This window comes from Pinus tabuliformis, chromosome 2_1 (genome assembly GCF_031772625.1).
Source record: "Pinus tabuliformis cultivar Carrire ecotype Pingquan chromosome 2_1, CPIR1, whole genome shotgun sequence".
Lineage (NCBI taxonomy): Eukaryota > Viridiplantae > Streptophyta > Pinopsida > Pinales > Pinaceae > Pinus > Pinus tabuliformis.
The window spans coordinates 679,027,405-679,050,885 of NC_142299.1; positions in this window are offsets into that span (position 1 = coordinate 679,027,405).

Consider the following 23,481-nt stretch of genomic DNA (forward strand, 5'->3'; position numbering starts at 1 on the left):
CCCAAAATCTTTCAGATTATTGACATCATTATCATTGATATTCCAAAATCATATGGTTTGATTCTCAGATCGGTCTGAAAGCTTCATGGTTATTTCTTAAGAGGCTGGTCTAATTTATGGCTATCCTTAAATGTAGCCCAAATAATTTAAGGTTGATCGTGAAAAACACATGAAACAATTAGTTATAGACCTCATAAATTCTAATGAACCAATCAATTCTCCTGAATCTTCATTTAGAAATTATATATTTGATAATTATCTTGGTAATTTCTCATCTAAAGAATATAATATGTTGGAAACTCAAATTGAAAGCCTAAACTTTCTATAGGTTCTAACTTTAAATTCAAGACAAATTTCATATGCTGAAGTTCCATCTATCATTACAACTGATCAAATTAATAGTTGGACTTTCTATTTTGATGCTTCCAAATCTAATGAGGGATGTTCTATTGGATGTGTGTTAATAGACCCCCAAGGGAATGAATTTCTTCTATCTTGCAGGATAAATTCCCCTTGCACCAATAATCTAGCCCAATATGAAGCTTCACTGCAAGATCTTCGAAAATCTATTGATATGGATATCAAAAATATGAAAGTATTAGGTGACTCAAAAGTTATAGTAAGACAATGCAATAAAACCATTCCTTGTGTATCCAATATTTTCAGGAAATGTGGACATGGAGTATGGGACTTAGTTCAAAATTTCTATAACTTTGAATTAAATTCCATACAAATGTATTAAAATAATCTTGCTAATGTTGCATTAGGAATTTTTTCAATTGAAATTTTTTCGCTAGAACGATTTTCATTGAATTTTTTTAAACCTCCAGTCCCCAACAATATTCAAAATTGGAGAGTATTTGATGACGATGATCAAATCAAAGATTTATTGACTCTAGAAGATACTTTCAAAGAGTCTGTTATTGATGAAGATCAACATTTTTCTCAATTTCTATCAGGTTTTTCAGAGGATCAAAAAGGTCAAAATTCAATTCCAAAATTTGTAGTCTGATTAAAAAAATTATATGACTTTCAAAATAGATGTAAAGGTAGTCAAAATTGAAAAACAAATATCTCTTCAATTCAATTTGAAATTTTTAATCTGGGAACTAAGAAACAACCTCAAAATTTTATTTTGGGAAGTAATTGTACACGTATTAAAAAATCTATATTTATTAAAATTTTCAAAAAATACAAAGATTTTTTCACTTGTACTTATGATGATTACAAATTTTGTGATGCTAAAACATTCAACATGTAATTCCAATCAAATTAGATAAAAAACCTTTTCAGCAAAATCTAAGGAAAATGCTTCCTAGACTTGAGGATGAAATCAAAGAACAACTTAATAAACTATTGAAAGATAAGATTATTTTTCTAGTAAGACATTTAGAATGGATTTCAAATTTAGTCCTAGTTTGATAGAAAAACGGAGATATTAGAATATCCATTGACTTCAGAAATCTGAATAAATCATCTGAAAAAATATAATTATTTGGTTCCTCCAATGGAGCATAGCTTACAATTAGTTGCAAGATTTGAAATGTTCTCTCTTCTTGATGGATTCTCTAGTTATAACCAAATTCTAGTTGAACCAGAAGATCAAATTAAGACTACTTTTTGAACCAAATGGTCACACAAAATTATAAAAATATGCCATTTTGATTTATCAATGTTGGAGGTACTTTTCAATGAGAAATGGATATTGTTTTCAATGGAATTTTTTATTTGAAGTTTGGCATTATATCACTTTGAAAAAGTACAATCAAGATTTCTTAGTGATTAGTGTTGCCTCGCAGGGAGAGTAACCCATGACAACCAATTTAGAGTCTTTAAATTTACGTTTTACAAGAGTATCGTTCAAGACCAGAGATAGGAATGAACATGATTTTTAAAAAATTATAAAATTGTTATAGTAATGGAATTCAAACAGAAAACTAGCATAGACTGAGAAAATCATATTAGAACAAGTTGATAGAGCTATGTTTAAGAAAAAATGAGGTTTCCAAGAGGATGGAAGACCTTCCATTGTTGATAGCCCATGACCGATGAAGTGATGGTGGTCTGCCGACAGAGATTCATCACTACATACACTTCGAAGACCCCACAACATTGTTACGATCCATGTTTTGACTCTAGTTTGCACCCTGATAATGCTATCGATGGTTGTGCTACAACCATGAGACCTGATGTAACCATGATCCCTACTGCAAGCACCCAACATGAGCCATATTATGAACCTGCACTATAAGCCCTTATACATGTTGAAATATTTGACCATGAACTACTTCCACATGCTGCACATACTTCGTATACAGCTCATAAATCCAAGGAACATTTTCTGACAGTGGAAATCCTTCCAATTTTTGTTAATTCATAACCACATCACATGGTAGTTATGAGAATTCACCCCAGGGAATCCTGCATTATGAAGAGAGTGATGAAATAAAAGAGGGTGATACCCTTTTTCAAAAATTGAAAAGAGGTTTGAGTCACCAACAAAGACCGAGGAGTTTGGTACCGAACCAGGTTTGATGAGCATGGAATTCCCAATGGAAACTAAAGTGTCAGACTTGAGTGCGAAGAGAATGGCTAGGAAACTATAACTAAAACTGAACGAATTTTACCAATTGTAAGGACATCTTCCATTAGACAGAGACTGTGGATATGGAGGTAAAGTCTTAGTTCAGGGCCTATCTACCATGGTGACCAAAGGACACCAACCTACCTCATAGTATACCATGACTAGTGGACAACTTATCCAATCCTCCAGATGAGAGAGAAAAGAAATATTTCCAATTTTGGCACTGAGGTAGGTTTCTAGAGGATAGAAATGATTACCAACATGGTAGAAAATTACCACCATTTCCTTAATAGAAAGAAACCCTTAGTCGATCTCCATGTAGTGACACCTTGTAAAGCCTTCGCACACATACCAGGATTAAACTTCCATGAATTAATCTAGGTAATATCAATCGAATAATAATAGCAACCCATAATGAAACATTTGTTGATGTTCTCTTCGACAAGAGTGAAGAGATCCTGAAGCATGAGTGTATTAGTACTAGTGTATGACAAGGTTGTGGATGACACATGTTGATCCAAGTGGAGCCTTATGTTGCATGAAAAGATATTTTCATTGAGAGTACCTGTCATTTGCAGTTGCGGTGGGGGTATTTATTTCAATGGACTTATTAATAAATTCATGTTGGTATATCTAGATGACATTATAGTCTATTCTAAAGAAAGAACTCAACATGTTAATCATTTAAAAAAGGTCTTTGAAGGATGTCGAAAGTATGGAATCTCATTAAATCCCAAAAAGACTATATTTTTTGTCACTGAAGGTAAATTATTGGGGTTTATAGATTCTAAAACTTTCATTGCTATTGATCTAGATAGAATCAAATCAATCTTACAAATTGTTCTTCCTCACACTAAAAAATCTATGCAATCTTCCTTAGGAAAGATCAATTTTGTTCAAAGGTTTATTCCATATATTTTAGAAACAACAAAGCAAATGCTAGATATGATTAAAAATAATAATATTTTTAAATGGGAACCAATAGAAAAGGATGCTTCTGAAAAAATTAAAGAAGTTGTTGTTGTTGCACTAGAATTAATCAATGCAATTTTTGATAAATAATTTTTATTATACACATTTTCATCTATTGTTTCGTATACAATGACCCTCACTCAGAAATTTTTTGAAGATATGGAAATTCCTATTTATCTCATGAGTTCTAGATTTCAACGTGTTGTTGATGGTGCTAGATATACCAACATTTAGGGGATCACCTCGGTATGATGTCCCAACTAGACCTCACACCGTTTGGTTTGGGAGCCCCATCCGGTATGATGGCCCGGTTACCATTGTCTTAAGGATTTGCCTCAAATATTGCTTGTCAGCACACGAAAGTGGTTTGCTTTGTCTTCGAGAAGTGAGGCTCATGTGCTTGGTGAGTGTAAGTGTACTTGTGTCAATGGTTCTTTCACTGTGAGGGGAAAAGGTGAAGGTGAGTTCTAGGTTGAAAGGGGTCAGTCCCAACTCGGCAAGGAACACAACACAAAGGACACACATAACTTCCAGTGGAGAAGTCCACTTGCATGCGGCAGTCACAACATACAAGTTAAGATAACACGTACGACACTCACGGATCAGTCCAAGATGAGTACAATGGTTGTTACAGCAAGGTTCATGTGAAATGTTTGTCTAGTGTCTGACAGAGTAGTCGACACTGACATGACACCATTAACAACATATTCAACACATTTCCATTAATAGATTATGCATCACAAAAAATGAATCAGTTTATATGTAGAACACATGGTTAAAGAAACATGCATTACAAGTGTTAAAGATTAGTCTTACAAAAAATATAATGCATGTATGAAAACGTGTTGGCCTATTGACAGGCTTCTACACTAAGTGAAAGTTCCAAGACACATTGTTACACCATACAACACTAACCCCGCCAGCGAGGCATTGGAGCCACTACTTACTCCTCAAAGAAAATATTAAAAACTCTCTTGGCTATGTTGGAGGAGCTGAGGTGAAAAGTCCTTTCATGTACAAATGGGGGGGGTATTTATATCCAAGGGTGAAATTAACCCTTGTGGTTGTTTGACTACCCTCATGATCATTTGACTTCCATGAATTTTTGACTTACATTACTTTATGTTGACAAGTGGGTCTCTTGGATTTCCACGTTACATCACATTGATTGACAACAAGCCCATAGTGGAGATGTGGGAAACATCACTCATAACTTGACTCGACATGACATGACAAGATAATGCTGGTACATTTGTGGTGCTGTTGGAGTGCATGTCAAGCTACATTGCTGCTAAGTGATGCATGTCTTCATGGTGTATCATAGCTTCACCTCCACATGGCAAAGTGTGTGGAGTCTTCGATGGTCCTTGGTTCGCTTGATGAAGCTCTAGCATGTTGTTCCTTGCTTTCATGTTGGAAAGCTTGACAAGCTCACTTGTTCGCGAAGGTGCATGTTCACCATGTTCGCCTACTTCACATGATTTGTTCATTCATCCATTGATGAACCTGTCCATATGCAGGTTCTCCCTTCATTCATCCCATTCATTGTCTTGACATGTTTGTGGATGTACCTGTACCTATAGTCACTCATGATGAGACAACATCAAATAAAAAAACCTCATAGTCTACCATGACAGATGATCATTCGGATGCAGGTGACCGAGAGAGGCAGCAGGGATGTGATGCAAGATGATTTCTCCAGGAAACTTCTGGTGAAAAATGTGCAAGAGCCACTGAGAGATAGAAGATTGATCCAGAATTTATACAGGACAAAGAATTAAAGGTATTACAGACTCATGTGCATGTATGTGCCTATGTTACTTATGCAGAAGACCGATAAGATTGCTAGAATACATAGACGCTGGTGTCAAGTCAGCTCAGCTCCTACTCTCTATTCTCTACTATTAGCTTTCTAAGTCTTTGTGTGTTTCCTCTCTGTGTGCTGCTCTTCCTCTGCTTCTGTCAGTTTATGGATTTAAAGCCAGTCTATTCTTTGACTGCTCGTTTCTGCTTCCCAACCTTGTGGTTTCCTTTCCTCTGTCCATTTGAATTCCTCTGCTCTATGTCATCATCATTGGGTAATGCCTTGCAGGGAGGTGGCCACCTGTTTGCTAATGAACTAGGTGTCAGATTCCCTGAATCATATTTGAATGGATGCTAAATCTGTTTACTTCAGGATCACCCACGAACATGAATCGTTTTCCAACTCATCATCTATGTCAGACTTCAAATCCTCTGTCATCTTGCTTTTTTTTTTAACTTTTTCAAATCCGGTCTGCCATTGGGACGTATCTCCACCGTCGATCAAGACCCCCTAGATCCTACGGTCATACTTAATATCGAGCAGACAAGTCGCACGATGTTTACCCGTCTGATGAGGGTGGTTTTTTCTCTCATTCGCCATATGCGTGTCGCTCGGTGTATGGCATCGGGCGGGTCTCAGTCAAAACTACTTATCACCTTGAAGCCTTTTGATATCCTACCAGTTTGGGGAATCCCTCACTACGGAACCAAAACAGTTACTTTTCTGAATTTTATAGAAATTTCAAGTCAGGGCGCTTTGGGGCTTTCCTACATTTAAGGGGATGCCCTGCAATATGTCATTAGTGCTTAGTGCTAATTGTGTATTATAATCCACCTCTGTTTCTCGAATTAGCCTTCAGTTTTGCGAGTTTTGTGCCATCGTGCTTTTCCATGGGCCAACAGTCTGCGCACTTGACTGAGGGTCCTCGTTGCTCTGCTCCAGCCACAATTGCAATTGTTATGAGGATTCCTTCTAATAGCTTCGATCTTTTCTAGGACTTGAATTTTTTAGCATAATTTGAAATAGTCATGAAAAATTAGAGAGTTTTAGGATTCAATTTCGATCATGGCCTTCCCACTGAGAAAGCTTTTGGACCACCAAAAGTTGGTTTTATTTCAAGCATCAATCAAGTGAGGGTATTGCTTCCTCACTTGTTCAATTTCTATCCATTTAGCACTGCTTGGCTTTGAACCCTTGAGTTCGATCCTGACGTACTCAACATCGCCTCTGCGTGTAGTTCTTACCTTCCTGTCCAGAACTGTATCTTCCTACAACTCATTAAGATATTCAGGTAATAGATCATCAATAGAAGGAAATTGACTCTACTCTTCGGGATCTTCAATTAATGAAGGTTCAAATAGTCTCAAGCTATTTGCATTAACAACTGAGTAGTTGTGCATGTAAGCTGGTAGATCAAGGCAAAAAGCATTCTCAAGCATCTTGAAAGGTCCATACCTTATTGGCTTCAGCTTCTTACCTTCTCCTTGCATTCAGTCTTTGCTAATATATAGCTAGACTTGATCACCAACTTGGAAACTATGCTCCATTCGATGCTTGTCATGCCTTGCCTTGTACTTGGCTTGGCTCTTTTCGAGCTGTTCCTGTACTACCTGGTGAATCTATTAGATTTGTTCAATGAACTTGGTTTCCTTATCCACATCACTGTGTCCATCAACTGCTATGTCTTTACCAAGGACAAAATCCAAGGGAGACCTTGGTGTGAAACCAAAACAAGTCTCAAAAGGAGATCTCTGCGTAGAAGAATGTTTAGCTCGGTTGTAAGCATGTTGCACATAACACAAATGTTCATCCCAAAGCTTGGGATGCTTGCTGCAATAGCCTTTGAGCAACTGGATCACTATCCTGTTGACCACTTCTGTTTGACCATTGGCTTGCAGATGAAAAGTTGTGCTTTTCTTTAGCTTGGTGTCCATCAATTCCCACAAACTTGACCAAAATTTTCCAAAAAATCGGGTATCTCGATTAGATATTATGGAAGTGGGTAATCCAAAATGGACCCATACATGCTGAAAGAACAACTTTGCAGTTTGTTCAGCTGTAATCTGTTTGTTACAAGGAATTAAAATACACATTTTACTGAACCTATCCACAACAACATATAAATAATCATGACCTTTCCTAGATTTAGGCAGTCCTCCAACAAAGTCCATTTAAACACTTTCCCAAGGATGAGAAGGAACCAGTAGTGGAGTGTACAAGCCTACTTTTCTATTGTTGGGCTTGCTTTTAGCACACATTGTACACCCTCTTAAATATCTAGAAACTGTCTCATTCATTTTTGGCCAATAACAAAATCTTTGTAGTTGTGAAACTGTTTTACTTACACCAAAGTGACCTAATATTAGAGAAGTGTGTGCTTCTCAAACTATCTTTACTCTTTCAGTTTGTGGAATGCATAGCTTCCCACAATGATACAAGAGTTGGTCATTAATATGATAATCCAATTCTTTTACCCGTTTTCCTTGACTCAAAGTTGCATATACATATTTAAAATCTATATCTTGAGCATATTATTCAATGTAGCTTTCATGCAATACTGAATTATGCTTCAGTATAGTAGATGCATTTATTTTTGGTCTAGATAACATATCTTCAACTTTATTGTGTATGCCCTTTTTATATCTGATGACTAAATGTAACTTTTGTAGAAAACCCTTCCATCTATAGTATCTTGATTGCTGCAACATAGTTTGGGATTGTAGATATTGAAGTGGTTGATGATCAGTATGTATAACTGTCTCTTTGCCCATTAAGTAATGTTTCCACTTTTTCACACTTTCTACTAATGCATACAATTATTTATCATACGTAGGATAGTTAACTACTGTAGAATTAAATGTCTCAGAGTAATAACATATGGGTTTACTGTGCTGCATCAACACTGCTCCCATGGCATAGTCACTGGCATCTGTTTCAATCTAAAATGGTCTTTGAAGATCAAGCAGTGCTAGTACTAGTGCTATGCTAATCTTTTCTTTCAAGGTGTCGAAGGATTTCTGCTGTTTGCCTCCCCACTGAAACACCTTGTTCAATTCTGTTAAAGCATATAAGGGAGCTGCAATTAAGGAAAAGTTAGAAATAAACTTTCTCCAATATTGTGCTGCTCCTAAGAAGCTTCTAACTTCTGTAGCAGATTTGGGTTTAGGCCCGTTTACAATGACTGCAACCTTAGAGGGATCTATCTTCAATTCACCACCCCCTACTACATGTCCCAAATAATTCAAAAATGTCTTGCCAAATTCACATTTAGAGAGTTTAACATAATTTTTTTCTCTTTTCAAAACATCTAGAGTCTGCTTAACATGCTTTAAATGTTCTTCCCACGTTTTTCTAAATATAAGAATGTCATCCAGAGATACAATAACAAAATCATCAAGAAAATGTCTGAGTACATCATTCATTACTCTCATGAAAGTAGTAGGAGCATTAGTTAAGCCAAAAGGCATCACTAACCACTCATACAATCCCTGCTTCGTTTTGAAAGTAGTCTTCCATGCATCTTGCTCTGCAACTCTGACCTGATGATAGCCACTATGCAAGTCTAATTTGGAAAAATAAACAACTTCTTTCAACTGATCTAATAGATCATCTATGCGAGGAAGAGGATAACGATTCTTGATTGTTACCTTATTCAGTGCTTGGTAATCAATGCACATTCTCCATGAGCCATATTTCTTTCTCACCAAGACAATTGGAGACCCACATGGTGATGTTCTAGGCCTTATGAACCCCTTCTCGAGTAGCTCCTGTACCTACTTCTTGATTTCTACATTTTCTAAAGTGGACAACCTTTTATACCTGTGGCTGCGATTGTTGCTTCATCTCCTGAGTATGACCCCAAATCCTTTTGAATAGTTGTAGTATTCTTCTTCTTCTTGCCCTCGAACTTCTTAGGTTTCAACTCTGGATGTAGAATCCAGTAGTGTTCATCATCATGCCCATCCTTCTTACAGTGAGTGCATGAAGACTTACTCTTCTTTACAGTGTCTGTCTTCCTCTCTTTCCATTTCTATTTTCTTTTCTCCTTATTTTTGCTTGTAGTGGGTTTGGATGGTGCCCCAACTTCTAGGTTCCCATTCTTACCTCTCTTTTCGAGATGCGTAGCCTGAATGGATGCTTCATCTATACTAGTGGGATTAAACATGAGGATAGTGTGCCTCATGTAGCTTTGTAGACCACCTATATACTTCATGTTGGGTGTGGAGCTTGATTATCTTCTGTATTCAAATGTCTCAGCTGGATGTATACCCCAGGAAGACTGTACACACGTTTTTTGCCCTAGAAAGAAACCCTTCTCACTATATATATGAGGGAATTGTTTTGCATCTATGTAGATCTGTATTCTGAGTGAGGAAGAGAGAGGAGATTGAGAGCGAAGAGGGTGTTACAGTAGATCTGCTATAGGTTGTATCTCTTTAGTTTGCTGGATAATATAAAAGGAAGGACTGGTTGTTTCTCCGTGGATGTAGTCCAAACTAGGTGAACCACGTATATCTGTGTCTCTCTTGGTTTATGCATTTTCTGTGTTTATATTTCTGCAATATTTTATGTGTTCCATTGCTATGTAATATGTAATTTTCTAACAACTGGTATCAGAACCAAAGGTCTATTTGGACGATAAACTCATAGGAGAGAAGGGTTCCTCGTTTGAGTGGGAGCAATGGTGGAAGATGGTAGGTTTAGGGTCGAAAAATTCAATGGCCAAAACTACCAGTTGTGGAAGTTTCATAAGGAAGACTATCTGTATCAGAGAGATCTGTACCTACCATTGAGTGGAAAGACAAAGAAGCTGACGAGTATGACAGACACAGAATGGGATATTCTCAACAGAAAGGCACTTGGAACAATACTACTATGCCTAGTGTCGTCGGTAGCATTCAATATTTCAAACGAAATGACAACATAGGGTTTAATGTTGGCACTGGCCAAACTATACAAAAAGCCCTCGGCCTCAAATAAGGTATTTCTTATGAGGCATTTATTTAATATGAAGATGTCAGAAGGTGGATCTGTTGTTGATCATTTAAATGATTTTAATATAGTTACAAGTTAGTTAAGTTCTCTAGGGGTAAATTTTGATGATGAAGTTAGGGCTCTGTTATTTCTGTGCTCATTGCCAGAAAGTTGGAATGGTTTAGTTATGGCCATTAGTAACGCTATCTCTGGATCTAGTACTTAAAGTTTGATAATGTTGTCAATGCAATCCTTAGCAAGGAAATGCGATGGAAAAGCTCCAGTGAGACATCAGGTAATGCTTTGACTGCAGAGACTAGGGGAAGAAAAATGGAAAGGGGAAAGAGCCCAGGATGTCGTAGTAAGTCAAGAAAAGGCAGATCCAAGTCCAGATTGGGGATAGTGTGCTGGAAATGTGGGAAGAAAGGATGCCTAAAGAAAGACTGCAAGTCTCAGAAGGGAAAAGAAGGAGATCCAAAACAAGAAAACAATCATGAAGCAAATGTGACAGGTGAGGTGTTACAAGATGCTTTGATTCTTTCTTTCGAAACTATTACTAATTCCTAGGTGATAGATTCAGGGGCTTCATTCCATGCCACACCTGATAAAAAAATATTTTCATGACTATGTTCAAGGAGATTTTGGACAAGTCCATTTAGGTGATGATAAACCCTATAAAATCATTAGAATGGGTACATTTTTCATAAAACAACAAAATGGAAATTAGTGGCTATTGAAGAAGGTAAGGCATGTTCCAAATCTGAAGATAAATTTGATTTCAACAGGGCAGTTGGGAGGTGAAGGTTGCGTAACTACTTTCACAGATAAAACCTAGAAGGTCACTAAAGGATCCCTGGTAATAGCGAAAGGAGAAAAGGTTGGTACATTGTATTTATGCAATGGTATTTCTAATTCTGATAATGATTTAACCTCTACAGGGGAAGATACGACATTTTGGCATCATAGGCTCGAGCACATGAGTGAGAAGGGGATGCAGATTCTTCACTCAAGAATTTTTTTACCAGGTTTGAAGCATGTTGATTTAAAATTCTATGAGAATTGTGTTTATGGAAAATAGAAGAGAGTCAGATTCCTTAGAGTTGGGAAAGAAAAGAAGAGTGAAAAATTAGAGCTTGTGCATACAGATGTATGGGGACCTGCTCAGGTATCATCTCTTAGTGGCTCTCATTATTATGTTACTTTTATTGATGATGCAACCAGAAAAACATGGATTTATTATATTCAAAATAAATCTGATGTATTTGATACTTTCAAGAAATGGAAAGCTTTGGTTGAAAATGACACAGGGAAAAAGTTGAAGTGTCTCAGATCAGACAATGGAGGTGAATATTGCAGCAACAAGCTTGATAGGTACTGTTTAGAGCATGGAATTCTCAAAGAGAAGACAGTTCCAATAACGCCACAAGAAAATGGTGTGTCAGAAAGGATGAACAGAATAACCATGGAGTGTGCAAGGTGCATGAGATTGCATGCAGGATTGCCTTTACAATTTTGGGCAGATGCTATAGATACTGTTGTTTATCTAATAAACATAGGGCCTTCAAGTTCCTTGGATGGCGGTATTCTAGAGGAGGCATGGACAGGTAAAAAGGTAAACTACTCATTTTTAAAGACTTTTCGTTGTGAAGCCTTTGTCCACATTAATAAAGAAAATAGAACAAAGCTTGAGGCAAAATCAAAGAAATGTATCTTTATTGGATATGGTGTTAATGATTTTGGTTATTACTTATATGATTATGAAAATCACAAAATCATTAGGAGTAGAGATGTAATATTCAATGAAAAGGTCTTGTATAAGAATCAGTTGCAGGAAAAGAAACAAGGAAAATAAAACAGAGAATACACAGTGCTTGATGATATCACAGTAAAATTGATGGTGCATGAAAATCATAATGATCAACAGCTAGAACAACAACCACAACAACAACAAGAAACTCAAACACCGGAAAGTGGTGTTAGAAGATCTTCCAAGATAAGTAGACCCCCTGAACGACACTCTCCTTCATTATATTATGTATTGTTCACTAATTCTGGTGAACCGAAATGTTATGAAGAAGTAGTGCAGGTAGAAACCAGGAAGAAGTGGGAGCAAGCCATGAAAGAAGAGATGGATTCCTTAGCATATAACTAGACTTGGGACTTAGTCAGGTTGCCTGTAGGTAAAACAGCATTGTAGAATAAATGGGTTTACAGGCTAAAGGAAGAAGATGGAGGAAAAGAGAGGTACAAAGCTAGACTTGTGGTGAAGGGGTTTACATAGAAGAAAGGTATTGATTTTGATGAAATATTTTCTCCTGTTGTTAAAATGACTTCAATTAGAACTATTTTAAGTCTAGTAGCAGCTGAAGATTTGCATCTTGAGCAGTTAGATGTAAAGACAGCCTTTCTCCATGGGGATTTGAAGGAAGAGATATATATGCAGCAACCACAAGGATATGAGGTAAAAGGGAAGGAAAAACTAGTGTGCAGGTTGAAGAAGAGCTTGTATGGCTTAAAACAAGGTCCAAGGCAGTGGTATCTAAAATTTGACAGGTTTATGTCTGAACAAGGTTATACTAGATGTCACTCTGATCATTGTGTTTATCTGAAAAAGAAAAATGATGGCAACTATATTATATTGTTATTGTATGTGGATGACATGCTTGTTGCAGGGTCTAACATGTAGGAAATAAATGTGCTCAAAAGAAAATTGGCAAATTCATTCGCAATGAAGGATTTGGGAGCTACAAAACAAATTCTTGGTATTAGAATAATTGGAGATAGAAAAAAATCACAAATTAACATTGTCTCAGAATGAGTACATACAAAAGGTGTTGAAAAGATTTAATATGCACAATGCAAAACCAGTCAGTACACCTTTTGCTAGCCATTTTAAACTTAGTAAGGAAATGTGCCCAAAGACCCAAGAAGACATGGATTATATGTCTAAAGTTCCATATGCATCAGTAGTTGGAAGCTTAATGTCTGCAATGGTCTACACAAGGCCTGATATTGCACATGCAGTGGGAGTTGTAAGCAGGTACAAGAACAATCTAGGAAAAGAACATTGGATGGCAGTGAAGTGGATTCTCAGGTATTTGAGACGTACCACAAATCAAGCATTATGCTTTGGTGGTTCAAACATTGCTCTACAGGGATATGTTGATGCAAATATGGTAGGTGATAGAGATAACAGGAGGAGCACAATAGGGTATGTGTTTACTGTAGGTGGAATAGCTATCAGTTGTGTTTCATAAATCCAAAGTGTTGTTCGACTTTCAACAACAGAAGTAGTGTATGTTGCTGCTACAGAGACTAGTAAAGAAATGATTTGATTACAAAGGTTTCTAGATGAATTGGGCAAGAAGCAAGAGTTGGGCGGGTTATACAGTGACAGCCAGAGTGCCATACATCTTGCAAAGAACTCTACATTTCATTCCAAGACTAAAAATATATAGCTCAAGTACCATTTCATACAGTTAGCATTGGAAGATGGACAGTTGAAGCTGGAAAAGATACACACTAGCGAGAATCCTGCAGATATGTTAACAAAAGTTGTAGCCAGGGAGAAACTGAGAATCTATCCAGTTTCAATTGGTCTTCAAGTATGATGAAGAAGATGAGAAACAGCTAGGTCCAAAGTGGAGTTATTGTCTAGCAAATGAAGCAGTGGTGGAGTTGTTATAATTAGTCTCCAAATGGGAGATTGTTGGGTGTGGAGCCTGATTATCTTCTGTATTCAAATGTATCAGCCGGATGTATACCCCAAGGAAGAACCCGTGGAGGTCAAGGGGGGCTAATCCCCCCTGGCTAGGGGGTCCGAGGGTCAGCGGTCCCTTGGCGGGGGTTCGGGGGTAGCACCCCCGAAGCTAAAAATAGATGTAAAATTGCCTTGTAAAAGTCTGTAATTTCTAGTAAATCTGGGCCGTTCATTAGGCGAATGATCTGACAGTAGAAGTTATGTCTAATTTAGGGTTTTTCTCCCTAGAAGGCAAACCCTCGCTATATATATGAGGGAATTGTATTGCGTCTATGTAGATCTGTATTCTGAGTGAGGAAGAGAGAGGAGATTGAGAGCGAAGAGGGTGTTACAACGGATCTGATGTAGGTTGTATCTCTTCAGTTTGCTGGATAATATAAAAGGAAGGATTGGTTGTTTCTCTGTGGACATAGCCCAAACTAGGTGAACCACGTATATCTGTGTCTCTCTTGTTTTATGCGTTTTTTGTGTTTATATTTCTGCAATATTTTATCTGTTCCATTGCTCTGTAATATATAATTTTATAACACTTCAATAGAGTCTCAGGTGAGTCTAAATAAATTCCTAGAATCAAAGCTCTTTTCCTAAATTCTTGGGTGTAACCTTGTACAATTTTCCCTTTTAGTTGTCGAAGAGTTTGCTAGCTCATCATGGCTTGCTGCATGTAGGCTAGCAGATAGAATTGCTTTTTAATAGCAGAAACAAATTCACTCCAGACAGAAAGAATCTTACCATGTTTATTCATGTCAGCTTGTGTCCTGCCTTCCCACCATACCAAGGCAGTGCCTCCAAGGCATAGGCTGGACAACTAAATCTTACTCTTGTCTGAGTCAATACTCTGCACTCTGCAATAAACATCAATATGTCTGATCTAGTTATCCAACTTCTTTGCATTCAACTCTCCATCATATATTGGTAAATCAAATTTAACATCTAATTTAATCAAAGATGTCTTCTTTTTATTTTTAGGGCTATTAGGAGGCGTGAGAAATTTTTCTTCTTTCCCTTTGCCTTTGGAGTGGTCATGGAGGAGAGATTCTTCTACTCCTCTGTCTTGTTTGAAGCTTGATGAATCTTCATCTCTATGTTTCTTATAGCCCCTATACATTTCCTCCACCATGGATTTTAGGGTCATAAAACTATCCATGAACTGGGGCTCTGATTCCAAGGGATTTTCTCCTGACATTTTCCTCTTAGAATAGAATTTTCCAAATTCCGGGTTAGTTTCAGTCAATTCTCCTTCTCCTAATTTAAGCTTTGATCTAGTTAGCATTCAACAACAAGATCCAGCACAAGCTTGTCTAACCTTAGTAACCTAGAGCTATGATACCACTTGATCTAGAATTTATACAGGACAAAGACTTAAAGGTAGACTCATGTGCATGGATGTGCTTATGTTATTTATGCAACGGATCAATAATATTGCTAGAATAAATAGATGCTGAGGCAATCCGAGAAAACATAACAGTCAAACATGTAAACAAAACAAGTTTATAAGGAGTTCACCCAATACTCCTAGGCTACGTCTCCTAGTCCAACCTTTCAGTGGTCGCCTCTCTATTATGTTTTCAAGCAGAGTTTTACAACAATGAGCTTAATTCGAGACTCACTAAATAGAATGGCGTCAGTAGGAATGGAGTGCACAGACTCTCCTTACTGAAACTCGACCTCCAAGGGTCACAAGAGTATGACAGGCCTATGCCGAGGAGTTTGCTTGAACCTCTCAAGCCTTCAATGGAGTACATAGACTCTCTGACTCTCTCTGGCTCTGTCTGGCTCGATGCTGCCTTCAAGTCAGCTCGGCTCCTACTCTCTGTTCTCTGCTATTATCTTTCTACATCTCTATGTGTTGCATCTCTGTGTGCTGCTCTCCCTTTGCTTCTATCAGTTTATGGCTTTAAATCCAGTCCGTTCTTTGACTACTCGTTTCCGCTTCCTGACCTTCTAGTTTCCTTTCCTCTGTCCATTCGAATTCCTCTGCTCTGAGTCATCATCACTGGGTAACACCTTGCAAGGAGGTGGCCACCTGTTTGCTAACGAACTAGGTGTCAGATTCCTTGAATCATATTCGAATGGCCGTTAAATATGTTTGCTTCAAGATCGCCCATGAACACGAATCGTTTGCCAACTCATCATCCACGTCGGACTTCAAATCCTCTGTCATCTTACTTTTTTTCTTACTTTGTCAAATCTAGTCATTCATTGGGACATATCTTTGCCATTGATCTGGAACCCCCAGATCCTATGGTCGTCCTTCATATCACGCAGACAAGTCGCATGATGTTTACCCATCCAATGCGAGCAGTTTTCTCTCTCATCCGCTGGATGTGTGTCACTCAGTGTATGGCATCAGGTAGGACTTGGTCAAAACTGCTTACCGCCTCAAAGCCTTCCAATATCCTACTAGTTTGTGGAATCCCAAGCTATGGAATCGAAACGGTTATTCCGAATTTTATAGCGATTTCGGGTCTGGGCGCTTCAGGGCTTTCCTTCATTGAGGGGGACGCCCTACGATACGTGATTAGCACTAATCACGTATCAAAAGCCACCTCTGTTTCCTAAATTAGCCTCCAGTTTTGCCAGTTTTGTGCCATTGCGCTTTACCATGGGCCAACGGTCTACGTGCTTCACCAAGGGTCCTCGTTGCTCCACTCTAGCCACAACTGCAACTGTTATGAGGATTCCTTCTGACAGCTTCGATCTTTTCTAGGACTTGAATCTTTTAGCATCATTTGAAACAGTCATGAAAACTTAGAGATTTTTAGGATCCAATTCGGATCAATGATCTAAATTGACAGTTACTGTTTGCAAGGTCTGGCTCGGCTGGGAGGCAAAATTGCGCAAATTTTAGGAGGGAAAATTCGACCTGCAGGAGGGTAGGGCAGTCATGCTTTTCCCATTTTCTTGAATGAACAGTCAGTAGGCCCTGGACAGCCAAATTTTCACAATTTTCCAGAGGAATGGGTCGGGCTGCATGAGCAATCAGTAGGAAGGGATTACATAATTTTTCTAGGGAACTTCCTAGGAGATTGGCAGCGACATCTCTGCACTTCCCAAAGGGACCTCCCAATTAGCTGTTGGGGTCATTGGGAGCCAAAATTGTACAATTCCTAGAGGGAATTTCTAGTTGGCTTCTGAGGTCACTGGCAGCTAGACTTGCACAATTCCCGGAGGGAATTTTCAGTTGGCTGTTGGGATCACTGGCAACTAGACTTGTGCAATTGCCAAAGGGAACTGCTAGTTGGCTATTGGGGTCATTGGCAGCTAGACTTACATAATTACCAGAGGGAACTACTAGTTGGTTATTAGGGTCATTGGTAGCTAGACCTACATAATTCCTCGAGGGAATAGGCAGTTTTCTGCTGGGAGCTATTGGTTGGGAAAATTACATTAAGGTCGGGAGGTCATCTTACTAATCATCTCTGTGCAATTTCTGAGCTGAGCTAACTTATGGGTAGTAGGACGCCTGCTCATGAGCACTGTGCAATTTCTGAGATGAATAGTCAGACAACTATCTAGGTGGCCAGCATGAATGCTGATTGAATTTCCTATGGGAAGCACAGTGTGAAAGAACTAGCTTGGTGCTTCTGCATTGTTTTGGTTGACAGTCAATCTGGTCGAAAGCAGGGTGATGGTCCAGCTGTCAATGAGTTTGGTTGTCAGAACTTCAAAAGAAATGACTAAGTGTGTGAACAGTTGAAAGATGAATAGGTGATCATATAGACACACACTTGCATGACTTGAAAATGAAACGACCAAACCATCCAGACATACGTGTTCAACATGATTGACTGACGGTGTAAGGGACAAGCGTGACACTTGTGATTGATCATTCATGATCGAGACGATGCCTATGCCACAATGAATATGACTCCATGTGTGAGTGCGACAAATGCCTTCATGGTTAACACAACAAACACATATGAAGCAAATACTTTGACCATAATTGGAACATGGTTGAAACATGACTTAAACATAAACATGCAGAGACTTGAGTGTAATAAAAAAGTAAGGTGAATGTAAAGAATCACATGAGCTTATGGAGTGAATCTAAGTGTGTGCAGTCATCAAGTGAAACTCTCCAAGGGAGGCTCCGAAATTGGTGCAGGCCAAAATCTTGGAGGGTGGTTGTGGCTGCTACAACACTTGGCGACACGCTGGTAAAACTCTAGCTTCTCTATTTTGGTTCATTGCTAGCATAGGTCCTTTCTCTTTTAGGAAGTATTGAGTAATTGTGCAAGTTACATAAGCTTCCATACTTACCCCATGGACATACATGGTTCACCCTTTGCCAACTCAGTCAAACACAATCAAAAGTTTATCTTAGATCTCAGTGTTTCAAATACGGGAATGGGTAGTTTATCTCGTGAGTTGAATATTTTCAGAGTATAAGTTTTCATATTTGATGTTTCTCTACTGCCAGCAGGCATGGACAGTACTCCGGTGGAGTCAAGCACGAACACACACATTTCTCCACTGCTAGTGAGCCTGGTCAATGCCCCAATGGAGTTGCATGCTTCACCTCTCTGCATAGGAAGCCTTTCTCTTCTTTCTCCTTTGTATTTTTTAAGAGAATTGTGCATAGGAACTTATTTATTTTTGGGGGCAGAAGAGGATCCCAACTTATTGAGAGCAGAAGAGGTTGTCTCTTTAGAGAAGCATGTAAGGCCTTTGACATAGGTTTGCTCGTTTAGATTTTTTCCCTTCTCTGTTTGTACTAATTGGATTAACTTCAACACATAGAGAAGAAGGCCGAATATAGGAATGGGGCTTCCCAGTGCGGACATAGGTTCATGGTTGGACCAAAGCTACCCTTACAGATGGTTCATATCTTCCATCAGGACTTCATCGGCCGAAGGTTGTAACCATGCAAAGAGAAAATGGACACAAGACTAGCCAAGTGCTACAGTGTCATAATTCTCTTCAAATTTAAGCCACATTCTCTATTCAAAAGCCATAATGTGGTAGTTGGTAGCACTTATTTCCAGAAACAAAAATAGTAATATATCAAACAAACAAAATTCACGTGAACAAAAATAGTAATCCAAATTAAAAAAAAAAGGAAAAATCAACTATAATAAGAAAAACAAACCAAATGAAACAACAAGCAACAAGCAAACTATGTACAAGGCACGGGCGTGGCCTGACCTACTGAACTAATGTTTGAGGACTTGGCCGTTTGAAAGGAAGATTATCAATCCTCCCATCGAGTGATTGCAAATGATAGGTGTGTGAGCCAAGTTTCTCGTGGACCAGTGTCGGTCCACCGAGCTCCACTATAGGAACCTGTTGGCATTCCAGAAAACCTTCAAGTGAAGACAACAATACCATCTCAGGTACTGTGTGAAAGATGGTCTCGGATGAAGGCACAAGGTAATTTTTTTACTCCAGGAAGGGTTGAAGTTTTTGAAGTCAATGCATAAGCGGATTTTCCCAGATTTTTTATGTGGAGGATTTAAATCAGAAAATCAAGTGCGATGACAAACTTTGAAGGTGACCCAAAAACTTAAAATGTTAATCAAAATATTTGATGAAAGGAATACAAACGACATGTATGTGTTACCTGTTCTTTGTTGCAATGGCTTGCCTTCTCCTTAACCTGGAATCTCATGTTTGATTGTTCACATGTAGTGGGTACTCAGGTCATCATCTACTTGTGCAGGACCATCCTGGTACTATTCGATCAAGTGGTCAATGATTGGTCGCTACTGTAGTGTGTAACTTGTACCGAGACTAGCCATCTTCGGATCATTATGGATCCCCAGGTTGCTCTGTTTGTTCATAGTGTTGGTCTTTTGTGTGTTCAGCATGAGTGCTTTAGCATCATTGTTTGTGACTCCAAACTTCAAACAACTTGGAATCGTGCATAGTTCCATGTTTTGGATGACTGAGATACACTCGGTCCTTGAGTCATCATGTGTTCTTGATTAATCAAGACTCATGGTCCACAACTTGTGTGTACGTGGACCGTTTGGTGCACTGGTACTACTGCTACTACCGTTGTTACTACTACTGCTACTAACAGAAAAACAAATTGTACAAGTTTCATTATTATTAATTGGGTGAGGAAAGAGTCCCAACTGCTTGCCTAATGAGGTTGGGGTTGGCCGTGTAAGATAAAACTCCAATGTCTTTTCCAAGAAGTAGTTGCCAAACATGAGTTTTGCAAACGCAAATGGTTCATTCTCCCCATTAAGGGGAGTGACATTGTGTTTCAAATAACTCTTGGATATCACTTGAATTTGGTTTCATTTTTCCTTGTACAGAAGCCATAGATGATACCATTCTATAGTAAAGTATCCATCTAGCTTGCTGGACCAGTCTCTTCTAAGCAACAAACCATATGATTTCGGTATGTCCACGACAATTATGTTGATGCACTCACAGACTCAGCTTTCATGGGATATTTAGATGATCACGTCTTGTATTTCACCAATGGTTGGTACTCATGCTCTATCAAGTTGGATGATTCTCACAGATTTTTTGCTCCATCATGGATTGATCTTCTTAGCAATGGAGAGTGGCATGACATTAGATGCCACGGCAGAATCAACCAAAACGTTGTGGACATTGTAGTTGAAAACATCAAATGAAAGCAAGAATGGGTGCCAACCTGAGTTTTCTTCTTCCATTCGAAGTGTATTAAGTATAGTGGATAGTGATCTGGGAGGTGTGCATGCTCCCTTGCTAGTAGAGGTCATGTTGTTTGTTTCTGTGTCCCAATCCATGCAATAAGATATCTCGCTGGATCTGGACTTTGGATAACTCGAACAAACTGATGTTCGCTCGAGTTTTGTTCATGTCATTGACTATGTTGTAATCCAGAGATGGTAGACTCACCGAGGTGTTCAGAGTGGAACTGATGTTCATGCTGTCTAGTGGATTGTTCTGCAACTTACTGCTCATGGATGTGTTCTTATCCACCGCTGTCTTCCAAGACTTGCTTAGTGTTTATTTCTTTGAGGCAATTAGTGGATAAGCCTTCTTTATCAGTTGTCTCACTCCCTCTTTCATCTCCTCAAGTGTCGGGGGAGCCCCTTTAGTCCTAAGATTGTAACAATAATTTTTCTTTTGGGGTTGCTTCTCAGTGTCTGTCTTCGAGACTACTTGTGAGCAATGATATGTGTTCACCACATGCCTAGAACTTGGTGCTTCATTAGGTGTAGCCTCTTCATTATCATTAGTGTCTTTCGATTGTTCCTATATGTCACCATCCACATTGAGTGTATGAGTGCAGACAGAGGTAACAACTTGCTTCCAATCTGAACAAGAGTTCTCTAGATGAAATTCTTCATGGAAGGAACAATACTTAGGATCAATGCATTGATTGAATTGGAACATAGGCTTCTGCATAGATTTGGAGCCGAACCCACCATTTCCTAATGAGTTGGTTGATGAAATACTTTCCTGTCTCTATCTAGGGGTGATTGTTCGCGAACGTGTCTATCTTTCGTTGCTTGAGTTCAAACATTTTGGTGGCCAAGCTCTTGAAAAGGCGAGTGAGGGTCTCAATGTCAATTGCTTCCTTGTCTCTTCCTTTGCTTGCTGTTCCTTGGGTCTTTTTTCTTGCATCCTTGGAGTCCTTTGTTGATTTGTCATCCTTAATGAATCCAATGGCGTGCAACTCTTTCTCAACAACAATAGCCTCTTTGTGGCTTTCTAACAATGTTGGCTTCATAGCTCACTTGACAAACTGTGCAATGGTGGCCGATAGTGCAGATGTGTAATAGTTGGTAGTGATGGAGTCATGAGGTTTGGTGTCTACTGCAAACTTGTTCAAGATACATGTACACCTCTGATTGAAATCTTTTACTTTCTCTTTTCCCTCCATCTTGACGCTTCCCAATTCTTTGGGTAGCATGGCTGGAGTCTTGTCATCAACAAAATTTTCAAGGAACATACATTTGAAAGAACCCTAGTTCTGTATAGATTTGGGTGAAAGACTGTGACACCAAGCAGCTGCTTGTACATCCAAGGTACATACAATCAATTTGCATGCTACATCATCATAATGTACCTCAACGGTCTGCAGTTGTAGGTAGAAGTTGTCTAAATGGTCTTCTGCCTTCACCATGCTATTAGAGTTAAACTTGATGTTCATTCTCTCCACTCGCTTCAGCATCTTGTTCAGAACGTCTAGGAGAGCTAATGGTCCCTGAGTCATCCATTCAAGATTTGGGTCAGCCATCTCTTCGTCCTCCTCATCCTCTTCGTCTTCTTCCTCTCCTTCAAAATTTTATGGTTTTGGATCTGAGTCTACCAGTTCGTCTCTGCCTCCACTTCCTCCACTGCCTTCCACTCTGCCTCCTATACTGGAGTTTGATCCCAAGACCATAAGAGTGCCTTGTTCATCTTCAAAGAATATTGCAGGATCCTCTCCATCTTCAATATATTATTCCAAACCTTCAAGAGTGGTAAGGATTGCTTCTTCCACCGATGATACAACAACCCTTGTGGGAGTGGCTTTTCACTTCTTCAATGCGTGTGGAAGATATTGTATGCCTGGGATTAGTTTGATTGCATTTAAGAATTGGCAAGTGATCGGGCAGACGGAGCGAAGATGTTGATATGAAATCTTGTGTTCAATTCTGGGAGGTGAGGAGTAACCAATTGCTAAGTCATGAGAGAGGGAGTGCGAGTTACTGCCTTGACCAGATGGTTGATGAGTGAGTGTGAGGGGAATTTCAGCCATGTACAATTGGTTTCCCTCTTTATAGTGCCAAAAATGTTGATGGTGTTGGGCCCGCCAACATTCGGTGGATCACCCCGGTATGAATTCCCAATTAGACCTCACACCATTTGGTGTGGTAGTCCCATCCAGTATGATGACCCAGTTTCCATTGTCTTAAGGATTTGCCTCAACTCTTGCTTGTCAACACAAGAGAGTGGTTCACTTTGTCTACTTGTAAGTGCAAGTGTACTTGTGTCAATGGTTCTTTCACTGTGAGGGGAAAAGGTGAAGGTGAGTTCCAGGTTGAAAGGGGTCAATCCCAACTCGGCTAGGAACCCACAACACACAACACAAAGGCCACACACAGCTTCTGACAGAGCAGTCCACTCGCATGTGGTAGTCACAACATACAAGGTAAGATAACATGTACAACACTCATGGGTTAGTATGAGACGAGTGAAATGTTGTTACAACAAGGTTCATGTGAAAGGTCTAGTTGGTGTCTAGTGTTAGGTTCCTATACCAATAGGAGTCATAATTTTGAATGACTAAGGTTAAGCCTTGTAATATTGTACATACCATTTCTTTCTGCAAATGTTTTCCATATTAATAAAGTAAAAAATGTAAAGAGGGTATGTCCTAAAAGAAAAATAAAAGGACAAAAGAATAAGAGAAGGTAAAAAAAATGAAAATATATGAACTCCAAAAACAAAAAG